This window comes from Loxodonta africana, chromosome 6 (assembly GCF_030014295.1).
Source record: "Loxodonta africana isolate mLoxAfr1 chromosome 6, mLoxAfr1.hap2, whole genome shotgun sequence".
In the NCBI taxonomy this organism is placed as follows: Eukaryota; Metazoa; Chordata; class Mammalia; order Proboscidea; family Elephantidae; genus Loxodonta; species Loxodonta africana.
Genome location: NC_087347.1, coordinates 53,688,835 through 53,714,154, shown reverse-complemented (window position 1 = coordinate 53,714,154; position 25,320 = coordinate 53,688,835).

Here is a 25,320-nt window from a genome sequence, read left to right as displayed (position 1 = left end):
TGGCAACAGGCTTGGGTTTTTTGTTGTTGTTGTTGTTCAACTTCGTAGATACTTCCTTTACCAGCCATTCCAAAGGCTTGCTTGTTTCTGGTAAAGTCTTTATCACTAAGCAGAAGTTGCTGCTAAATGGCCCTTATAGACTCCTATAGCTGTGGAACTTCTGCTATCATTTTCAGAGAAGATTCACGGACTGGAGACACATCTTGATGTTGCTGGAATAGATGGGGCTAGAAAAACAGTGAATTCAGCCTGGAGGACTCTCCTTTTCGTGATGCTGCATTTTCTGTTCTGGTCTCCCTGAGGAGCCTCATCTCACCATGCCACTGCTGCTACCATTATGCCTGTTTGCATTATGAGAATAAGATGTGGCAATGAGCCCAGGAGATGGTTTAGAGTAGGAGCAGGGGCTATACTACTGCTAGACTGAGCAGACACTGCTGCTGAATGGCTCTCTGACTCACTCCGAGATGGATTCCCAGATGATTGCTCAGACCAGCCAGGCCGGATAAGTAATCCAAACACCTGATGGCTTCAGCCTCTTTTGATGACTGACAGTTAAATAAATTATTACATTTGGGGACAGAGAATGATTTTTTTTTTTTTAATTAGTAGCTGGAATTTTTCTAGAAAGAAAGGCTTTTCTATTTTCCCCTTTCTCTTGTTTGGTAGGTACTAGTATGAGTATATAGCTAGCTAGGCAGCTAGATATTCAATGTTTTAGACTCATTTGCCATTATTATTCTTTGTATGCTCATTATCACAAATTTGGCAGAGGCACCCCTTCAAGCTGACTCTGTGTCTTTTTGACATAGCCCCATTAAATATTTTTTGCACTTCCTTGCTTTCTGGAAGGAAGCATGTAACATGCTAACTTGTATTTTTCCCTTCATATATCTATAACTAGCCATTTTTCCAGGAAAACTTGATGCTTTTTGGTGGATAATGGTACCTAGAAAACAAGATATAGTCAAAAAGTGGGCTTACTGCTAGTGGGGTGTCATTGCTTCTAGGTTATTTTACTGGATAATTTATTTACTTCGATCACATCTTGTTTGATTCATGTAAGTTATATTTTGTGTGGCTGCATTACAGCTACAAGTAATATTTTCCAAGAAAGGCAAACAATTAGCATGCTATTCAGACTGTGGTAATAGTATGAAACAAAAAGAGCACAAGAGAAAGGCTTTGAAAATGTCTTTCAGTTGTGTTGACACATGTATAAATTCTGTCAGATATAGAACTCATGCATTACATATTTTTGGCAAATTCTGTAGATGGATATGTGTTAAGTCTCTTATGGCTCTTATGTTTGATGAGATTACTTCTTTCTTGTGGTTGGTTGTTTGCTCGTAATTAAAAAAGAAAAAAAAAATCCAACCCAGATAGTGGGAATCTTTGAAACTAAAAACTTCTTAAGGAATTTTTTAAGTTAAATAACTTCACTTTCCTTGGGATAGCATGGTTATAATTTCTTTTATTCCCCTACCTAAAAACTTGGGTGAAACATAGTTTTACTTTCACACTTGAGCTAGAGTTACACGCATTTTAAGTTTGGGTTGAAGAGAGATATACTATCCTGGTCAACCTTAGTCTGAACATTTTTCCCTATAATCTCTGTCTCAATTAGTGAACACATTAATACTTGCTATCATCTTTAATAAGGTGGAGGTTTGTCTTGTACTGTTAAAGGTAACTCATGTTTCTTCCTCTTGCTCTCATGAGAACCACTTGCATTTTTGATAAACTACATAAGACTGATTCCCTTAAGCATGCTGGTATTTTTCATTTTGTAGTTTACCATGTTTTTTCATCTCACCATTACTTCTTTTCCATGGCTGCAAAATTGACTTCCTTTCAGATGTCATGTTTAGAGAGCTGTGATTTAGGGAGTTGATGAGTGGAAGAAAACAGCTTAGCCAAGTATTTTGTTTTACTTTTCCCCCAATGTCTCTCTCTTTGCTTATCTGTGGTGAAGAAAAGGGCTCAACATGGTGAAGGGTTTTCAACCGCTCCCTGCCAAGCTCAGGGATATTTTATAGGCTTCCTTTAGACTTCTCTCCAGATTTACTGATGACACTACACTGTATTCCTAAGGAGAGGGATATGTACATGCTACTGGTTAATTCTTTCAGTTTTTGGCAAACTGTATTTTTACCTGGCCAATATTTTTTGAGCTATTTTATTTATTTTTTAATATTTTTTGAGCTATAGGTTTTTATTTTATAGCTTTTCATACCTTGGGTGTTGTTGTTGTTAGGTACCATCAAGTTAGTTCCGATTCCTAGCGACCGTGTATACAACAGAATAGAACACTTCCCGGTCCCGTGCCATCCTCACAATCATTATGCTTAAGCCCGTTGTTGCAGCCACTGTGTCAATCCATTTCATTGAAGGTCTTCCTCTTTTTTGCCTACCCTTTGCTTTACCAAACATGATGTCCTTCTCCAGGGGCTGATTCCTCCTGACAACAAGTCCAAATTATGTAAGATACAGTCTTGCCATCTTTGCTTCTAAGGAGCATTCTGGTTGTACTTCCTCCAAGACAGATTTGTTCATTCTTTTGGCAGTCCATGGTATGTTCAATATTCTTTGCCAACACCATAATTTAAAGGCGTCAAATTCTTCTTTGGTCTTATTTATTGTCCAGGCCTCGCATGCATATGAAGGCGATTGAAACCACAGTGGCTTGGGTCAGGTGCACCTTAGTCTTCAAGGTGACGTCTTTCCTTTTTAACACTTTAAAAAGGTCTTTTGCAGTAGGTTTGCTCAACGCAATGTGTCTTTTGATTTCTTGACTGCTGCTTCCATGGGCTTTGGTTGTGGATCCAAGTAAAATGAAATATGTGACAACTTCAGTCTTTTCTCTGTTTATGATGATGTTGCTTACTGGTCCATTTGTGAGGATTTTTGTTTTCTTTATGTTGAGGTGTAATCCATACTGAAGGCTGCGGTGTTTGATCTTCATCAGTAAGAGGTTCAAGTTCTCTTCACTTTCAGCAAGCAAGGAGGTTGTGTCATCTGCATAATGCAGGTTGTTAATGAGTCTTCCTCCAATTCTGATGCTCTGTTCTTCAAATAGTCCAGCTTCTTGGATTGTTTGCTCAACGTTCAAATTGAATACTTATGGTGAAAGGATACAACCCTGATGCACACTTTTCCTAACTTTAAACCACACAGTATCCCCTTTTTCTATTTGAAAGACTCCCTCTTGGTCTATGCACAAGTTCCTCATGAGCATAATTAAGTGTTCTGAAAATCCCATTCTTTGCAATGTTGTTCATTGGAGGTAGGAAGTTTTATTTTGTAGGGATTTACTTCAGAGGTTATCATGAAGGAGGGACAAATTTTAAATGTGTACTTGTGTTGACACTATCTTCAAGGCTGGTGAAACTTAAAGGTACAATTAGTCTCCATTCACCTGGAGCAGCAGAGGAAGGGGAGTTGAATCAGAGGAAGAAATGGTTGTGTGTGTCTAGTTGCCGCCATGGGCAACTGCCTCCTTTGGCACAAGACCAGAATAACTTACTGAACATTTTGATCAAAGATTCCATAGAAGAGTCCTGATCAAAAGGGAGAAAATGAGGTACAGAAATTCACATTTTCAATGGAATCCAGACTTTCTGGGATCATTGAAGCTGGATGAACCCCTGAGACTACTGCCATGAGATAAAATTTAAACTTTAAGCCTTAAAATAAAATTATCCCCTGACATCTTATTTGAACCAAACAGTAGGTTAATTAGTAAAGTATGTCTGCCTTGAACATTGTGGTCTTTTAAAGAACTATCTATGTAAGATCAAATTGACAACAGCAACTTGAAAGATTAGATTGGAAGCTTAGTGGGGTTGTGACTTTGTGTTAATCGTGGTAGAATCATTTGGAAAAGGATAGCCAGAAGAGTTTCACAATAATCAAAGTTGCTGAATCGTACATGTAGAAATTGTTGAAATGATGTATAATTTGCTGCCTATATTTTCACCAAAGAAAAAACCACAGTACAAGGTACTGCTTTAATGATTGTATTTATATGTAGAAATATCTTTATATACTAATTAGAGACTCCAAAGGTTTTACTTTCTGAAACTCTTTATGAATATGAAATAAAAGCGAATCTAATTTTATTTCAGATGAGTCACATGAATCAGACCTAAGCAAATGCAATATACTTCACATTTTGAAACAATGGCCTCATTTTGGAATCTGAAGACTGAAACATTTCTCCTATTAAAAAATATCAGGTCAGGTTGAATGTTACATTATGGTCAAGATCCAACAGAGAAATTTATATAAATGGAATCCTAGAGTACGTATTCTTTTGTGTCTGGTTTCTTTCATTCAGCATAATGATTTTAAGATTTGACCTTGTAATTATGTAAATAGATTGTTCTTTTTATTTCTGAATAGAATTCCAGTGTATGCATATGCCACAATTTATCCATTATCCTATTGGTGGGTATCTGGGATGTTCTAGCTTTTTGCCATTATGAATAAAGTAGCAATGAACAGTGTTGTATAAGTCTTTTTTATATGTCATCATTTTCTTGGGTAAATTTTTAGAAATGAAATTCCTGGAAAGCAGGTGGTTGTATGTTTATTTTTAGAAGAAACCATCTGGTTGTATCATTATGCATTCCTGCAAATAATATATGAGAACTCTGATTAACAAACACCTTTCCAATACCTGGTATTTTCAGGTTGTTTGTTTTTGTTTTAGCTGTTCTGGTGGATGTTTAGAGATAATGTCGTGGTTTTAATTGCCTATTCCAAAATTGATTTTTGAATATCAAACCAGAAAGCAGGTTGAATTAGTTTGTAATTATTAGACTTTAGCTATTCATGTAATAAAATTTAATTAATCAATGCTAAAGGATAATTTCCAAAATAAAGGTAAAACAGCATGACCTACATATAAATATACATTGAACACATGCCAAATAATTAATGAAGGAACCTATAAGATGTTATAACCAATTTAAAAGAAAATTAAAATAAACAAAGACATATTTAGGACAAAAATTTACAAAGATGTAAAATGGCTTTTTTCCATGGGTTTGGGTAGGAGGAGTCAATTGTTTTTCCATTGGAATGAATTTATTTCTATGACTATAAATAAGAATTATCTGCATGGAAATCAGTTATCTACAACTTACAGAGTGGTAAATAGCTTTAAGACCCCACAGAATCAGATAACCTCAAAGGGTGGTGCTCTAAATGATGCATATTTTTCTGCTGAAGACAGTAATTTTTTATTGCATTTCAAAACCTTTCACAGTTTTTTCTACATCTTTCCCTTGAGAATAGAAAAACATTAATATAACCAAGTAGTTATGTGTGTGTGTGTGTGTGTGTGGGTGTGTGTGTGAAAATCAGGAAGCATTTCCACTATCCTCTCTGAAGTGAAGTCAAGGCACTGATTCCTATAGAATTTAGGCCTGAGATTGGGTAGTATATGGACCTTACATATTCTGACATCTTGCTGGGACTAAGATGTTCATACAGTGTATAACACAGACACATACATATTCCCTTAGCAGAATTAAGATTGCTGTTTTTGAATTTTTGCAATATATGTAATTAGTGACTGTACCCTACTGAGAAAAGAAATTTTATACCCATGGGCCATACGCATGCCTATGAAAGATGTTACGCACTGGATAGATTAGTTTTAAGTTGGAAGGTTTTGTTGTTGTTTTTTGTTTTTTAAACATGGCATGATCATGGTAGATGTTAGATCTATTTCCTTCTAAGTTATCCATATGGATTTTTCCCTCTGAATTAACATGAGATGACAAAAAATCACTTGAATTTGTACCACCTGTGTAGAGAAGGCAGCGTTATGGTAAACCAACTATTGAACACATCAACCAACCAAACAAAGGTCAAAATGGACGGGAAGGGGCATGCTGTGCAATTAGTTGAATTAATCGTCTTTGGTTTATTCCTAATGAATGGATCAATGTAATCATGTACTGCTAGGTACAATCTTGGATTGGCAACTTATATTTTTTTTAATCATTCAGTATAATTTTACTATGATCCTACTACATGATAGATGTACTGTCTTAGGCACTTGTGATACAGAAAGAGAAATGAGTGAAATGTTTCTGAATGCAGCCTGTCAGAGGAGATGGAAAAGATAAAAAAAAAAAAGATAAAATGTGATATGTGTTAAAATAAAAATTATTGTCAAATATTTGTGTAGATTTTAAATGTAGTATAAATAAGGTTCTAATTACTTTTTGAAAAGGAAGTGGCTTAAATTTGAAAGAAAACACAAATTCTGTTGCTGTTGTTGTTGTTAGGTGCCATTGAGCCAGTTCCTACTCATAGCAACCCCATGCACGACAGAACGAAATGCTGCCCAGCCCTGTGCCATCCTCACAATTGTTGTTATGCTTGAGCCCATTGTTGTAGCCATTGTGTCAATTAATCTTGTTGAGGGCCTTCTTCTTTTCTGTTGACCCTCTACTATACAAAGCATGATGTCCTTCTCCAGGGACTGGTCCCTCCTGATAACATGTCCAAAGTATGTGAGACTTAGTCTCGCCATCCTTGCTTCTAAGGAACATTCTGGTTGTACTTCTTCTGAGACAGATTTGTTCCTTCTTTTGGCTAATTCTAAATTTAAGTAAATTAATGTAGTTAGGAAATGCTTTATTTTGGTGTGTTAAAATAGATTGAAAGTTTTTTGTTTTTTTTTAGTTCTATACAGTTTTATTAAGAAAAATAACTGATCTATTTATTTTGATATTATTGTAGATTCATATGTAATTATAAGAAATCACATAATGAGATCCCAGGTACTCCTTGATGTTCTTCAGTGTTGACATTGATGCAGTCATGTTACTGAACAGTCCCATCATCACAAGGATTCTTCCTGTCTCCCTTCTAAAGCCATGCCATGCCCACTTTCCTCTCCAGAGCCTGTCTCTGGCCCTTAGTAATCACTAACCTGTTCTCTATTTCTGTGGTTTTATTATCATTTCAACAATGTTATATAAATGAAATCATGCGATATGGAACATTTGGGATTCACTTTTTTTCAATCAGCATGATTACCTAGGAATTTATCCAATTTGTTGGATGTAGCGGTAGTACACTCCTTTTTTTTTTTTTTTTTTTGCTGAGGAGTATCCCTTCGTACGTTATGTCCCACATTATGTCTAACTATTCATCTGCTGAAGCACATCTGTGCTGTTTCCAGTTTTGTTTATTAGTAATAGAGCTGCTATGGATATTCTTGTACAGGTTTTTACATTAACATAAGCCTTTATTTCTATGGAATAATGCCCATGAGTGAATTTTGATGGTTACTATGGTCATCACTTATTTAGTTTTGTAAGAAACTTCCAAACTCTCTTCCAAAGTGTCTGTACCATTTAAGGTTCTGGTCAGCAATTTTTGAGTGATCCAGTTTCTCCGAATCTTCACAAGCATTTGGTGTTATTACATTTAAAAAAATTTATTTTTAGCCATTTTGATAAGGAAACATCCAAACACTTTTCCAAAGTGTCTGTACCATTTAAGGTTCCCGTCAGCAACGTATGAGTGATAGGTTCTCTGAATTTTTACAAACATTTGATGTTATCACCTTTTAAAAGTTTTATTTTAGCCATTTTGATGGGGAGTGGTGGATAGTGATAGCTCACTGTGATTTTACTTTGCATTTCCCTAGTGGGTAATGAGGAAACCCTGGCAGCTTAGTGATTAAGTGCTGCAGCTGCTAAACAAAAGTTCAGGAATTTGAATCCACCAGGCTCTCCTTGGAAACTCTATGGGGCAGTTATACTCTGTTCTGTGGGGTTACTGTGTGTTGAAATGGACTCCATGGCAAACGGGTTTTTTTTTTTTTGGTTAGTGGGTAATAAATGGAGCCCCGGCAGTGCAGTGGTTAAAACGACTGACTATTAATCAAAAGGTTTGAAGCCATCATTTGCTCAGTGAGAAAGATGTGACAGTCTGCTTCTGTAGAGATTTACAGCCCTGGAAACCCTGTGGGGTCACTATGAGTCAGAATTGACTAAATGGCAGTGGTTTGGTTTTTGGTTTTGGGGTTAGTGGGTAATGATGTTGAACATCTTTTTTGTGCTTACCTGACATCTCTATATCTTCTTTGGTGAAATGTCTGCTTATATCTCTTGTCTTGAATTTTTTTTTCAACTGTTGAATGTTGAGACTTATATATATATATATATAATGTGAGTCTGTTGTCTATGGCTTCCAGATATTTTCACCCAGCCTTTAGGTTATTTTATCCTTTAGCAGAGTGTTTCAGAGAACAAAAGTTTTTAATTTTGACAAGGATCAGTTTTTCCTTTTATGGACAGTGTTTTATTGTCAAATCTAAGAATTTTGCCTAGTCCTACATCCAAAAGATTTTTTTTTTTTTTTTTCTGAGCTTTAAACATGAATAGTTGGGGAAATTTTACTCTGGGGTCTATGTCATTTCGTTCTAATTTTATATGGGGTCAGGAGCAGTTAGGTATGAGAGTTTGTAATTAAGACAAATTGTAGGGCACCAAAAACTAAAAGCCTACCCTGCTTTCGTATTTTTTTTCTGACACTGTGACTTTACCTTAAATTTGAATTTATGTATTGAGAGTATGTTAAAAGTCAAATATTCTACAGGAATGGCAACACATTTAAGGCAATAATAGATTCATCAAATTAGTTGAACAAACTCTTAAGTTAGGGTTCTTAGACAATGGATAAAAACAAACATATATTTGAAGGATTCAGTAAAATGGAAGCAGACAGGCAGAAAATCAATTAAGCCCCTGAGAATGGCATATACCTTGTGAAAATAAAGTATGAAGCTATGTCTTTTTAAAGAGGGTAATTAAGTGATAACAAAATAAAACTTTTAACACTCATTTTCTAGAGCTTATTTTATTTGTTTTATATTTGTCTTTTCTTAGGAATCCATAAAAAATGTTTGTGGCTAATGGTGGAGAGCATGCATGCAGGCTTGTATTTTTATTAAAACAAGTCAGAAAATTTAACTATATAACACATTTCATATCCTGTACATCAAGTCTATCTATTAAATCTTTTTCTTTAATTGCATTGAATAACACACCAAACAGTTAAATAATAGTTTTGACTGTGAGTGTAATTGGACTTTTCCTGCTTACAATGGAAATGTTTATTAAGTTTTATGTTGACCTTTGATTTGAGACAGACATTTTTTATGCTATTCATAATATAAGACATAATTTAGAACTGAAGAAAAGATGCTGAATTTCATCAATTATCTTTTTGGCACTTATAAACCTGTTTTCTCAATTGACCTAGTTATATGATTTCTTTTATTATGACATTTTCTAAAACCAAGATGACTTTGTAATCCCAGAAGAAATCCTGTTTGACATAGAACATAATTATTTTAATATACTGCTTTGGATAATTTGTTAATATTTACTTCGTGATAGATGCTTCTATTGGTAATAAATGTAAAATTAGTCTGAAGTTTCTTTTTCCTGTACAGTCCGTTTATAGTTTTTGCTGACATTTTTTATGGTAGCTTCATAAAATTACTGAAAAATCCCTTTACTTAAAATTTTGAAAAGATTTACATAGTATAAATTGTTTTCTTTCTTTTTTTAACTCTGCAAACCCCAGAAATAACTTACTCATGAAGCTTTTAAGGGTGTATACTATCTTGAGATATTATTTGAAAATATTCTCATTTTTCTTTATGATTATTGAGTTATCCAAATATTATGCCAATTTTTCAATCAAATGTGATATTGGTTTTCTTTTGAGAATTTAAAGATGTCTTAGGGCAGAACTTTACATTTTACTTATTTTCTTTTGACAATTAACACAGCCTCATATCTGTGGTTATTAGCTTTCTTTCATATAGTACATTGTTCCTCTTTTCCCATTATTTTCTCAAGTTTAGAAATTTTGTTTATACTTATGCCTTTTCAGAAAAATAATTATTGGGTTTACTTAACATTTGTTCTTTCTAGTGAATTTATATATTACTAATTACTTTATGAAGGAGCCCTGGTGGAGCAGTAGTTAAGTGCTCAGCTGTTAAGCAAAAAGTTGGCAGTTGGAACCCATCAGCCACTCTGCAGGGAAAAAGATGTGGCAGTCTGCTTCCATAAAGCTTTATAGCCTTGGAAACCCTCTGTCCTACAGAGTAACTATGAGTTGTAATTGACGCAACGGCAATGGGCTTGCTTTATTTTTTTTTTGGAATTACTTTTCAAAGATGTTCCTGAATTTTTATTTTAGGTTTTCAGTTTTTAATTTTATTTTCGACTTCGGCAGTTGAATGTTTAGTTTATTTTCCCTTAGTTAATTTCATAATTAAGTTCAGTAGGGTTATTTTTTCTTCCATTTATGTGTACATAGTCAAATTCATCTTGTTGAATTAGTTATATGGTATTGTCATAAAAAATTTTAAAATACAATCTAACTCTATTTAATTTTATCTTTATTTTAGGTATCTTCTTTTCCAAATGGGCTTGTATTTTAATATTTTATCAATATATATTTTATCACATATGCAAAGAATGTTGCTATTGCCATTACTAACATATTGACATTTTGATGTTCCCACTGCATCATTTATTTTTTAAAGTATTTTATGATTATTATAATAAATGGTTTCATAATGCCCAAATTTCAGTGTATTTTGTGTGATGAATATTGATTATTTAATTATTAAATGACTCAAAATTATATTAATTCTGATTTTTTAAATAACCCCTCTGTTCTACTATATTTGCTTTTTCACATTTCCAATTTTAATAAGATTTTTATTTTGATTAAATCCTCAATAACTTCAATAAAATTATGAAATATTTTTCCCCAAGAATCTTACATGTGTTGGTCGCAGACATTACTGATCACTTCCAATATTTATATATTACTTAGTATTTAGTATTTGCATACATACTTGGTGCTTAGTCCTTTCCCTTTTTTCCTGTAGCAACACTGAGACGTGATGTCTGAAAGTGGAATAGCCATCTTACGGCATTAGAACTATAATAGTTTCTGTTGATAAGGAATCTGGGATGTGGCTTAGCTGGGTACCTATGCTCAATGTCTTTCATGAGGCTGTCTGTATTCAGGAAGTAGGCCTGGGCTGAGTTCTCATCAGAAGGTTCAACTAGAAGAGGACCCAGTCATGTAGCTTTTGGCGGGATTCAGTTCTTTTCTGGTTATTGGACTGAAGGCTTCAGTTGTTCTCCCTGGCTCTTCCTTACCAGATGAACCTCTTCATAGGGAAGCTCCCAACGTGTCAATGGACTTACCTCCAAGTGAGCAAGAGAAAATTGTCAGATGGAAACAATTCTTCTTATAATCTTAGAAGTAACATTCCATCATCTCAACTGCCTTCTATTTGTTAGAAGTGAGTCCGTAAACACAATTCACACTCAAAGGTAGGAGATTATAAAAGGGCGTAAAGACCAGGAGGCAGAGATTAATTGGTGTCTTTTGAGAAGCTATTGATGCCTCAAGCTTAGGATGGTAAAGCATCATTCCTCTACTCATTAAGGAAAAAAGCCTTTAAAATTACTGTTATCTGTATCTTTAGGTTTTTTTCATAGCTTCCCTCAGGAAATTTATAGAATCACTTTAAGTATTTATGTAAATCTCTTTGGACTCTTCAAGAATTTTAAAGGATCATTAGCTTAGTCCCTGAAGGTATCATTTTGCAACAGCCCTAGTTCTGAAATTTTATTTCTGAAATTCTTGTGATGTGATATTTGCATCTGATCCCCCAAGACCTCCCCCCATAAAAAAAAAAAAAGGAAAAGGAAAAGAAGTCTTTTATAGGGTTTTTAAGCCCCTGTATTCAGCCTGAATGCAATCTTAAAATGACACAGGTGGTATATTCTCTGAGTTTCTCTATGACGAGAGCATGTGTTACTCTTACTTGGGAGTAGTAGCTTGCCTGACTATAACACTCTTGAGACACAATTAGTTCTTCAATACAGAGCAAATATTACTTCATTGAATTTTGTTTTTTAAGGTTGGAGAGGAGCACACTGACATTGATTTTATTTATTTTTGTAAGTAAAATTTATTTACTTTAGGTCTTTTTGTAAATAAAATTTATTTACTTTAGGTCTGAATAGTTTTTTCCTCATCCTTGAAATCTAAACATTGAATCATACCATATCTATATGTATGTGTTTTTAACATTACTTTTATCTGGTAAAACTTGAACTTTCTTTGGGATTGAGCTTACATTAGCATCATGATTTTGTTAAATTACTTGGTTAATTATTATCATTACCAGTATAGGATTTAGGAGTATTTTCTACCCCACTCCCAGGTTTTTTTTTTTTTTGTAATATCTAGATATTTCACTTTCTTTCTCTCTAACTCTTTCCCTCTTTTTACTTTTTTGCTTGCCTTTACTACTTTATTCTTTTTTCTAAATTCTGTGAAAATTAGCTGAGCAGGTTATTTTGTACCCTGATTTGGTTTTCTACAGTATCAAAACCATTGTTGAATGCCAGTACTGAGAGTTTGGGTGAGTGTTTATGTGTGTTTGTATCAGAAAGTATGATTTTCTAACATACTAATCTGAGATTATTTACTTTTCATAAATGGAGTGTATTGCCAAATTCTGTGGAGAGTTAGAATTAAAACCCAGTTTTCTTTTATCTCCTTTTTGTGGCATATTGTCTTACATAGGGCTCAATTTTCTCCAGGAATTGACAGAATATCAATTGAGATGTTTCAAAAAACAGATATTTACTTATGATGTGTTAACTTTTAGCTCTGTCTTAAATGATACAAAAAAAAAAAAAAAAAATCCATGCCTTGAAGTCAATTCTGACTCATAGTAACCCTATAGAACTGAGTAGAACTGCCTCCTAGGGAATCCACGGTGAATTTGAACTGCTGACCAGACAAGCCCTGAACCACTTCACCACCAGGGATCCTCTTAAAGGATAGTGGTGGATATTTGTCAGTATTTGGAATTAAAATTGACTCTCTTATATACTATAGGGGTTTTTAGTCCAAAAAAGAGAATACTGCCGCACAGCAAAGAAATTCACTGCTTTTCCAAAAGGATTCTTTCTTGTTGCAATTAACACATGCAGAATGTTCTTCTGCCCTGTACTAGTTTTCTATTGCTGCCACAACAGGTCTACTTTCTTTCCATAGATGTCTGCTCTTTTTGGAATGTCATATGAATAGAAACATACAATGGACAGCTTTTTTTGATTTTCCTCCTTTCCCTTAGTAAAACTCATTTAAGATTCATCCATGTTGATAAGAATCAACAGCTTGTTCCTTTTTGTTACTTAATAATATTTCATTGTATAGATGCACTATAGTTTGTTTATTCATTCCACAGATAAAGGACATCTTGGTTACTTCCAGTTTATAGTGATTATGAATAAAGTGGCTATAAATATACATATACATATTTTACCGAGGACAAATCACTTGAGTACATACCAAGAAGGGCAACTGCTGAATCATGTGATAAGCCTATGTTTAACTTTTTAAGAACCTGCTAAAAATATTGTTTTACATTCTCATCTGCAATGAATGAGATTTCCCATTTCTCCACACTTTCATCAGAATTTGTTATTGTCAGTTTTTTGGATTTTTGCCATTCTATTATGTATGTGATGACTCATCATTGTGGTTTGAGTTTGAATTTCATAATAACACAATATTGAGAATCTTTTCATGTGTTTATTTGCAAGCTTTTATTTAGAATTGGTTTATGTTCATACATTTCAGGAAGTAGCATAAGATCAAAAACCAATGGTACTGAAGAGAGAAATACAAGCTGCACTGAGAGCATTGGCAAAAAACAAAGCCCCAGAAATTGACAGAATACCAACTGAGGTGTTTCAACAAAGAGATGCTGCACTGGAGGTGCTCATTTATCTAGGCCAAGAAATTTGGAAGAGAACTACCTGGCCAGTCGATTAAAAGAAATCCACATTTGTGCCCATTCCAAAGAAAGGCAATCCAACAGAATGAGGAAATTATAGAACAATACTATTAATGCCACATGCAAGTCAAATTATGTTACGCTGAAAATCACTCAAAAGCGGTTGCAGCAGTACCTTGACAGGGAACGGCCAGAAATTCAAGCAGGATTCAGAAGAGGACATAGAAAGAGGGATATCATTGCTGATGTCAGATGGATGCTGGCGGAAAGCAGAGAATATCAGAAAGATGTTTACGTGTGTTTTATCAACTATGCAAAGGCATTTGACTGTGTGGATCATAACAAATTATGTATAACATTGTGAAGAATGGGAATTCCAGAACATTTAATTGTGCTCATGAGGAGTCTGTACCTGGATCAACAGGCAATCATTTGAACAGAACAAGGGGATACCACGTGGTTTAAAGTCAGGAAAGGTGTGCATTAGGGTTGTATTCTTTCACTGTACCTATTCAATCTGTATGCTGAGCAAATAATCCTAGAAGCTGGACTATATGAAGAAGAACTTTTTCCAAGTTAAGCCTATTGTCGATTTTGTTAATAAACTGCTCTCTAATTTTATATTACACCTAACACTCTCAATGTCCTATTAATGGAAATAGCAAACCCACAAATAGCTCTTATTTGAATAATGACTAACATGTGTGAGTATTTATTACGTGCCAGGCACATTTCTACATGCTTTACAACCACATCTAACCTAACCCTCGCAATCAGGTTATAAGGTATCATTATTATTACTATCAATTATTATTACTATTCAGTCTGTATGCTGGGCAAGTAAGCTGGGGAGCTGGACTATATGAAGAAGAATAGGGCATCAGAGTTGGAGGAAGACTCATTAACAACCTACGTTATGCAGATGACACAACCTTGCTTCTTGAAAGTGAAAAAGACTTGAAGCACTTACTAATGAACATCAAAGACCACAGCCTTCAGTATAGATTACACGTCAGCATAAAGAAAACAAAAATCCTCACTACTAGACCAATAAACCACATCAAGATAAACAGAGAAAAGACTGAAGTTGTCAAGGATTTCGTTTTACTTGGATCCACAATCAACACCCATGGAAGCAGCAGTCAGGAAATCAAAAGACATTGCATTGGGCAAATCTGTTGCAAAAGACCTCTTTAAAGTGTTCAAAACCAAAGTTGTCATCTGGAAGCCTAAGGTGTGCCTGACCCAAGCCATAGTGTTTTCAATTGCATCATATGAATGTGAAAGCTGGAAAATGAATAAGGAAGACCAAAGAAGAATTGATACCTTTGAATTGTGATGTTGGCAAAGAATATCGAATATGCCATGGACTGCCAAAAGAATGAACAAATCTGTCTTGGAAGAAGTACAACTGGAATGCTCCTTAGAAGCAAGGATGGCGAGGCTGCATCTTACATACTTTGGGCCTGTTGTCAGGAAGGATCAGTCCAGGGAGAAGGACATCATGCTTGGTAAAGTAGAAGGTCAGCAAAGAGAGGGAGGCCCTCGATGAGATGGATTGACACCATGGCTGCAACAATAGGCTCAAGCATAACAACAATTGTGAGCATGACGCAGGACTGGGCAGTGTTTTGTTCTGTGGTACATAAGGTCATTATGAGTAGGAACCAACTCAGTGGCACATAAGAACAACAAGTTTTATAGTAAGTTCTGAAATGAATTATCCTGTACAGTATTCCCTAACTTTATTCCTCTTTTTAAGAATTCATTTGGTTATTCTAGTTCCTTTGCCTCCACATATCAACTTTAGATCAGCTTGTTAATATCTACAAAAATATTTGCTGAGGCTTTGATTGTGATTGTGTTGATACTACAGATCAAATTGGAGCAAATCGGTATCTTAGTAATCCTTTCAATTCATAAGCTTAATATATCTATTTATTTAGATCATTTTTTATTTCTTTCATTAGTGTTTTGTGATGTTCTGTATACAAATTTTGTACATGTTTTGTTATATCTTCTTATAACAAAAGGAGTCGATCATATCAGATCTTAGGTTGGGCCAGGATTCATCAATAATCATAGGGTGGGAACTTGCCATGCCAGAAAGAACAACCACCAACCTTGTTATTTCGGTCCCCCAATATCAGTTGACTTGAGACTGAGTTCGACCACTTGAGAAATCAATCTGTCAACCAATCATGCCTATTTAATAAAACAGCAGTAAAATCTGTGGACACTGGATCTTGAGTAAGCTTCCCTGATTGGCAGTATTCTATGTGAGTTGTGATACATGGATTACGGAAGAGTAAGGAATACTGAGGCCAGTTGAAGTTTCCTATTTGAAACTCTCCCAGGCCCTAGTCTATTCATCTCTTCCCTTGTCTAATTCTGTCTTGTATCTTTTCCTCCTAGTAAACCAAAACCATGAGTATAATAGCCTTAAGTAAGGTATGGGATTCCTTCTAGCAAATTACTAACTGAAAGTGGTCTGGCAACACTTCAAACTTTCACTTAGTGTTTTGGGGCTGTGCCCTCACATCTCACAGTTTTGCTAACTCCGGGTAGGGTGACAGGGAGGTAACGGTATTTCATCATTGCCCTCTGGCAACATCTTTCTCCTGCAGAATAAGCCTTTTACTCAGTAGGGAGAAGGATGCTGGTGGTTTTCGCAGCAGCTGTTGATCCATCCTTCCAAATTCTACCTGTAAAAGCCTCATGGGATTCCTGGAAGAATAAGCCTGTAAAATTGTGGAAAACTTTCTATGCCTCACAGAGGATTCACACTCTCACTTTAACTTTTACTTAACCTGCAGAAAATTACCAAAATTTCTGTGTTAATATTTGTAACTACCACTTACATGGCTTCTGGTGGCTTCTGTCCCCTGTAAGCAATTGTTTGGTTCCTACGTTTCCCCGCAAGTGCTTTTCTCATTCCAGGTTTCAGAATGGCCGTTTGTCCTGTGTTCAGTTCTTGAAGTCATTAATTTGCCAACTGTCCAACTTATTCATGTTGTAAGGATGAGAACTTTTTTTTTTTTTTAAGCACACTACATGTCTGAGCTAAAACCAGAAGTTGCTAAGAAAGTGTTCAGATCAATGATGGACCTCACATTTAGTAAGTAAATCAATTAAAAGCTTAATGAATAATGATTACTGTCACTGTTTCGGTGATACAGAATTTTTCTGAGCTGATTTCTGAAGAATCTTACTTTACCTCAATTAAGATAAACCGACTTGATGGCACCTAACAACAACAACAATAACAATTTTGTATTATTTATTTATATACAGTTTACCTATTAAAAAAAAAAAACCTATTGCCATCAAGTTGATTCTGACTCATAGCAACCCTATAGGACAGAGTAGACCAGCCATATAGGGTTTTCAAGGATCACCTGGTGGATTCAAACTGCTGACCTTTTGGTTAGCAGATGAACTCTTACCTGCTATGCCACCAGGGTTTCCTGGCTTACCTATAAGTGTTTCAAATTTGAAATATTTGAATTAATAAGTTTTTGAGTCCAAAGAGATCTACATAACCATTTAGGTTAATTTTGTAAACTTTCTGAAGGCATTTATAAGCAAAAACAGAGAACTAGTGCTTTAAATATTTTCTCCTCATATATACAGGGATGCAGTACTGATAAACTAATTACCACATAAATCTAGAATGATATTTTAATCACTATTATTTTAGACTAAAGAAATAATAATTAAAGAATACTTTATAGTAAGTTTGATATTCTCCAGGGATGAGTATTACTTTTGTAGAAAAAAAAAATTACCATTTATCAATACTTTTTTTCTGTTAAATAAAAGTTGTAAAAAATGAAGTGAATTCCCTCATTATTTCAGACTATATTTTAAACAGATAACTTTATACAAAATCAGGAAATGGGCAAATATTTGGTGTTTTCATTCCATTTCTGTATCATCCTCTTTTCCTCTCTGGCCTTACAGCCTCTTCATAACTCTCAGATGACCAGTGAACTTGTTTGCTCATCTCCCCTTTATAAAAATTTTGCTAAAGAAAGTCTTGTTTAAAAACGTTTCTACTTAATGTTGAGGAGTGCTAGGAACAATGTGTTATTGCTCTCATTTTAACGGGACACTATTTTTTTTAATGTATATACATATCAGAAATAAGTAGGCTTTTTCTTTCTTTCCATGATAGGAGTTGGGGAGGAGAAGGAGAAATACACATATTTATTTAGCATCTACTCTGGTTAATCACAATAATAGGTATTTTATATATGTTTCTTTATAAGGTAATTAGTTTCCTAAGACTATCATAATAAAGTGCCACAAAACCGGTGGCTTCAAACAACAGAAATTTATTGTTTCACAGTTTTGGAGGTTAATAGTCTGAATTCAGGACGACAGCAGGACCATATTTTCCCTCAAGGATCCAGGGGAAGACTTTTTCTTGTCTGTCTCAGCTTCAGGTAGCCCCAGGCATTGCTTGATGTTCCCTGGCTTGTAGAAGCATTTTCACATGGCCGTCTTCCCCTTGCATCTCTTCTCTTTTATACGGAGGCCACTCAGATGGAATTATATGCAGAATGTTCTTTTATGACCTCACATTAACTGCTAATATCTTCAAAGATCCTATTTCCAAAAAAAGGTCACATTCACATGTAGCAGGGGTTAGGACTTCAATGTATCTTTTCGGGTGGCAAAATTCAACCCATGACATATGGCTATCTTAGAATCCTAACCAAAGTAGATTCAGATATAGAAAACAGAGTTTTGAGTGATTAAGTAATAGTTTTAAGGTAAATAAGTTTGTAGGAAGTGAGATTGTAACTTAACCTGAAACTTTGCTTTCCAAACAAAGCTTATGCTACTACCATTATACTGGCTGGAAAACCTTTTGCAATGCCAAAATTTATGATAATTAGGGAGCTTAATTTATCCCTAGACCTTTCCTGAACATGCAGTCCACATATATGTATACACTACACACACACACACATTTTTAAACATGTCACTTTATACCTAATAAACATGAATTTTTTAATTAGCCTCATTGGAGGACCAGGGTTTATCATCACAAGTCAAATCCTAAGAAGAAAGAACCCAGCCTCAGATCATAGGCTAAAAATAGTTGACATAAGTAATAGAATCGGGGGGTGGGGGGGATAAGTAGTTAGAATATAAGAAAGTATAGTCAGTGCTGAAACTAAGTCATAAATGCATGGGATCAGAGTTGATGTATCTGATTCATGGTCATAATTATTGTCAGTGTATAGTAGATTGGATAATATTTCTGTCCTCTTTGTCAGCAATTTAATGGTAAGGAGAAAAAAAGAAAAACAAAATATTTGAGCCATAGTTAAACAGGTGACAGGCACTCTTGGTAGAATATGGTCATTATGTCAGAATAGTGCTTGACATGTATTTGTTACTCAATAAGACTGTGTTGAATAATTTAATGACTTAAGATCATGGTTCTTAAGGACTAGCCTTCTTCAAATTAAAGACTTACTGACTTTATTGGTTGAAATTAATCCATGTAAGACATCCTCAGCAACACACATCTGCTTCCTAGTAAGCTGTCAGGTTCCTTGCAGCTCCAGTCCTCTCAGGATGTTTCTATGAATTACATAAGATTACTGATTTCCAACCCGCATAGTGTTAATACCACTCTGGCTTCAGTGGGTGTGGTGGGACTCTGCTCTCCCTTTGTTTATTTTATGTTTGACCGACCATCATCAGCCAAAGAAATGAAGCTGCTTCTTTTATTGAATTGTTGATATAATGAAAGTGAGAAACAGCAGGTAAAATAACTTCCAGCTACTTCATAGGCACAAAAGCTTCCAAGGATTTCTTACCAGGAAAACTCCTGTTCTACTACCTCCCGTTCCTCATACGACCAGTGCCTGCTCACCTTTCAGTGAGCCAGGTTTCCTGAGCATATTCATGCCTCAGAGGCCAAGGCAACTGACCTTTGACCTCAGAGTTGACTGATTATCTTTGTACTCCACTATGAGATTCCATTATGAAATGTTTTCTTTGAGTCTTTAGTTTTCCGTTGTTAAGAACATCTGTCAACATACAGGAAACAGTATACAACAGTGGTTAGAACTTAGTCTTTGAAGTCAAAGTGTCTGGATTTCAACACTTATTGCAAAAAATTGGTTGTTTTCTTTGGCTTTATCCACCCTCTCTATGCTTTATTTTCTTTATCTGTAATTTGAAACAATAATATCTATGACGATTAAATTTGATGCATTGCATGCAAAATGCTTAGTTTAATGCCTGACACATAATAAGCATGCAATAATTTTAGTGTTTTCTTTTTTTTATTCTTTGTCTTTGGAAAAAATCTCTATACATTCACAAGAAGTAATTCTTTGTACAACTGATGCAATAAGACAACCATGCAATGCTATGAAAAGACATTTCTCAAAGTTTGGCCTATGTGGTTTTAAATAACATAGTAGTGCATCATCAATACCCTGTCCATTGGGTCTGTACCAAAATGGCTTTTCAATGTTTTTTAAAGCTTTGCTTATCAAGGGGTTAAAAAACCCTGGGCTGCAGAGTCTGTCTAGAAAAGTGAATTCCAATTACTTTATAAAATAAATAAAACTTGTACTTTATAAAACGAACAAAATCTCAAGATTCCCCTGACTAGTGGAAAGTATTTGAACGTCTACAAGTATGTGAATAAGGTTACTTGTGGAAGGTATAAAACATCATTGGCCGTGATGTTGTTGTTAGGTGCCATTAAGTTGGTTCTGACTCATAGTAACTCACGTACAACAGAACAAATCACTGCCCGGTCTTTTGCCATCTTCATAATCTTTGCTATAATTGAGCCCATTATTGCAGCCTGTGTCAATCCTTCTCCCTGAGGATCTTCCTTTCTTTTGCAGACCCTCTACTTTATCAAGCATGATGTCCTTCTCCAGGGACTGTCCCTACCGATAACATGTGCAAAGTATGTAAGATGAAGTCTTGCCATCCTCAGTTTTAAGGAGCATTCTGGCTGTACTTCTTACAAGATAGATTTGTTCCTTCTCTGGCAGTTCATAGTATATTCAATATTCTTCACCAACACCATGATTCAAATGCATCAATTCTTCGGTCTTCCTTGTTCTTTGTCTAGCCTCTCCATGCATATGAGGCAATTGAAAATAGCATGGCTTGGATCTGGCACACCTTAATCCTCAAGATGACATCTTTGTTTTTTAACACTTTAAAGAAGTCTTGCGTAGCAGATTTACCCAAAGCAATATGTCATTTGATTTCCTGACCTATAACTTACTGTTATTTTTTGTTTTGGGTATTATTTATGAGGTATGGATATTTCACTTCACAAACCAGAGACCTTCATGAAGCTTCGAATTTTATTTGTTTTTGTCATTCTAGAGCATAGATGAAATAGAGTAGTTTTGAGTCCACTTGTTGAGTTTTTACTACCAGCACTCATTCATGCTTTTCTCTGAAAATCTGAAAATCTCTGAAAATCGTACCCAGATTCAGTTTTATTCCATCTTCAGTTTCCTCATCTTTTGCATTAGTGTTTGGTGCGTAAATTTGAATAACTGGTCTTCCTTATAGGTGTCTAGATATTATCCTATCACTGACAACGTCGTACTTCAGAAAGATCTGGAAATGTTCTTCTTGATGATGAATGTGACACCATTCCTCTTTAAATTGTCATTCCCTGCATCATAAACTATATGACTCAAAATGGCCAATGCCACTAATGCCTAGGATATGGATAATCAAGCTTTCCATTTCATTTATGACAGCTTTCAATTTTCCTAGATTCATATATCACACATTCCACGTTCTGATTATTAATGGATATTTGTAGCTGTTTCTTCTCATTTTGAGTCATGCTGCATCATCATGAAGGTCCCAAAAGCTTTACCCCGCTCACACCATTAAGGTTGGCCCTACTTTGAGGAGGCAGCTGTTCTCCAGTCATATTTTAAGTGTCTTCCAACCTGACTGGCTCTTCTTCCAGCACTGTATCAAACAATGTTCTGCTGCTGTTCAAAAAGTTCTCACTGGCAAAATTTTTTTTTTAGAATAGACCACCAGGTCCTTCTTCCTAGTCTGTCTTAGTCTGGAAGGTCCACTGAGCCCTGTTCATCATGGTTGACCCTGGTGATTTGAAATACAGGTGGCATAGCTCCCAGCATCACAGAAACAATCAAGCCAGCACAGTAGGACAAACTGACAGACAAATGAGGACTTGAAGCACTTACTGATGAAGATCAAAGACTACAGTCTTTAGTATGGATTACATGCTAACATAAAGAAAACAAAAATTCTCACAATTGGACCAATAAGCAACATGATGAACAGAAAAAGGATTGACGTTGTCAAGGATTTCACTTTACTTGGATCCACAGTCAACACCCATGGAAGCAGCACTCAAGAAACCAAATGACATACTACTTTGGGCAAATCTTCTGCAAAAAACCTCTTTAAAGTGTTAAAAAGCAAAGATGTCTCTTTGAGGACTAAGGAGCTCCTGATACAAGCCATTGTATTTTCAATCGCCTCATATGTATAGGAAAACTGGACAATGAACAAAGAAGATCAAAGAAGCATTGATGCATTTGAATTATGGTGTTGGCAAAGAATATTGAATATACCATGGACTACCGGAAAAAACAATTATGTCTTGGAAGAAGTACACCAAGAATGCTCCTTAGCTGAGAGGATGGTGAGACTTCTCTCAAGTACTTTGGAAATGTCATCAGAAGGGACCAGTGCCTGGAGAAGAACATCATGCTTGGTAAAGTAGAGGGTGAGTGAAAAAAAAAGGAAGACCCTCCAGAAGATGGATTGACACATGGGCTGGAAGCATAGCAAGGATTGTAAGGATGGTGCAGGACTGGGCAGTGTTTTGTTCTGTTGTACATGAGTTATTATGAGTCAGAACTGACTTAATGGCACCCAGCAACAACAAATTCACTTTCTTTCAGTGTTTCTGGTAGAGTTGGCTCTGTCCTCAATACCAAAGACATGTGAAAGCAGTATGGCACAGGAGTCTGGAACATCAAAGTATAATTGGTTTAGTTTAAAGAAGAGCCAATGGATAGAGACGTTGCTATGAATTCTGAGAAAAACAATTTCACTCTCCCTCTAGAACTAAAACAGTACCTGAGTCTACACAAAATATAAATCTACTGAAGCCACCTTTTACCATGAGTAGAGACTAAAAATGGAGAGCAATCTAGATGAAAAGGAGTGTGGGTATGGAGAGAAATTTTGTAATTTCGTTAGAGGTTTGCATCTGATTCTGTTTGAAATTTGCCCTATTCCTGGATTTTTTAGTTACTTGAGCTAATAAATTACCTTTATTTTCTTCAGGTAAATCTGAGTTGTATTTTCCGCCAATAAAAAAAAAAAAAATAGAGTCGATTCCAACTCATAGCGACCCTATGGGACAGAGTAGAACTGCCCATAGAGTTTCCAAGGAGTGCCTGGCAGATCTGAACTGCTGACCTCTTGGTTAGCAGCCATAGCACTTAACCACTGTGCCACCAGGGTTTTAGTCAATAGAGTCCTAAAATACAGGAAATACGTTTTTTTTTAAAGATCGTTGAATAAAAGGAACAAAAAAACAGCCATGTAAGCTGTCTCCTTAAATTATTAAGTTCCAGGACAGAAATATTTTTAATTTGGTGTCTGTGGGTCCCTATGTGCTTCTAATGGTCTAAACCACCTCCATCTCCCAATTATGGGTAACATTTGAGAGGACATAATTTTTTGCATATTTTTGGAGTGAGGGACCAACATTTTCATCACATTCTCAAAGTTGTCAATGGAGTGGTAACTTTTAAACGAAAACTAAATACAGAGAGTAATAAATTAGAACAGATCAACATTTTCAAGGATTATTGAAAAATTATTTTCAAAAATTATTAGATTTGAATGTTTGAATATATATTAAAAACCATAGCCCTAGTTTTAGCCTGAACTAAAAGTAAAATCCATTAAAAGTACGCTGGCTTTTATTTTGAGATATAAGATGTTCGGATTTAATTGGCCTCATATAGTTACAAAAATCATTTATTCTCTTAGGTTAAGATAAAGCTGACACTTGTAGTTGTGGTGACATATTTACAACCAGCTTTTGACAGAGACTTATGCGCTTTTTGAAATAGCAACAAATTAGAGATTAATGAGAAGTTTGATATATGATAATCTTTTCAGGAACAAATATAAGATGTTCTAAAAATATTCTGTAAGGACATAAAATATGATTTTCTCGGTTATTGTGTCTCTGTCTTATTTTCTGCCTAAATAATTTATGCCACAATAATCTCCACATTAAAAATATGCTACTTTCAACTTAATATTTCTGTTTTCATGGGGCTCCTTTGCATATTGATTTTAGTCACTGAATAAGTGGATTATTTTTTGTAATACAGACTGATATTTGGATGTTTGCATTAGTGTTTTACTTCATTGTTATTTCATAATACCTATCTTTCAGCCTCAGGACAAAGAATTTTTAACAGAAGAATTCAGACTTCCATATAACAGTGGAGATATGCAACATGAAGGAAGAAAAACGAAATAGCTCACAGTAACCAGTTTGTCCTTTAGTTCGAAAGAGATTGTGTTATAAATTCCACCCAAATGTAAATAACAAATCACTAGCAATTGCTTTTGTTCAAGTGTAGTTTTTCATTGTACACTTTTTCAGAGAACATAGTTACACCTATATCAGGGTAGTTTTTAATGCTATACAAAAGGCAGATACCCAAGGTTGATTATATTTTTAGTGGTGTGGACAGTAGCTTTCCTTCCCAGTTCCTCCATGTATAACAGCTCACAAATAATTCAGGGTGGGCTAGCTGAGAAATGAAAATGACCAGAGAGTCTTTAGAATATTTGAGTAAATGCTTGACTAGTACAAAAGACACTTTCCAGGGGTGACGATTGATTTTGGAGAGACATACAAATTGAAAAGATAAATTTATTCTTAGACTATAAGAGAAAAAAGAAGATTATAAGGGGACTCATAAGAAGTGATTAGCCCAAAGAATTATATTGGTAGATTTGACTCTTAACAAATGTGGGGTTGACTATGGCTCTCCAAGTTTGGAATCTTCTCCCATGGAATCCTGGACAAGCCCAGGTAATTAAATCTTCACACCTCAGCATAATTCCAAGGAATTTCCTGCAAATAAATCCTTGCTGGGGGACCCTACACCCTGGCCACAGGCTATTGGACTAGGAAAGATCATATATCTCAAAGGAAGACAATCATAAGTGTGTACATCAATAGGTCTACTAGTTATTAGCTGATCTATTCAGATTCTCTCTCAGTAGTTTGGGCTAGATATACAAACTGATTAGCTCATTAGAAGTGAAATATGAGGCAAAAAAGGGAGACAAAGATAATAGACATATCTGAGTTGGGCTAAAAGTAGATTACTAGATTAAGGAGCAGA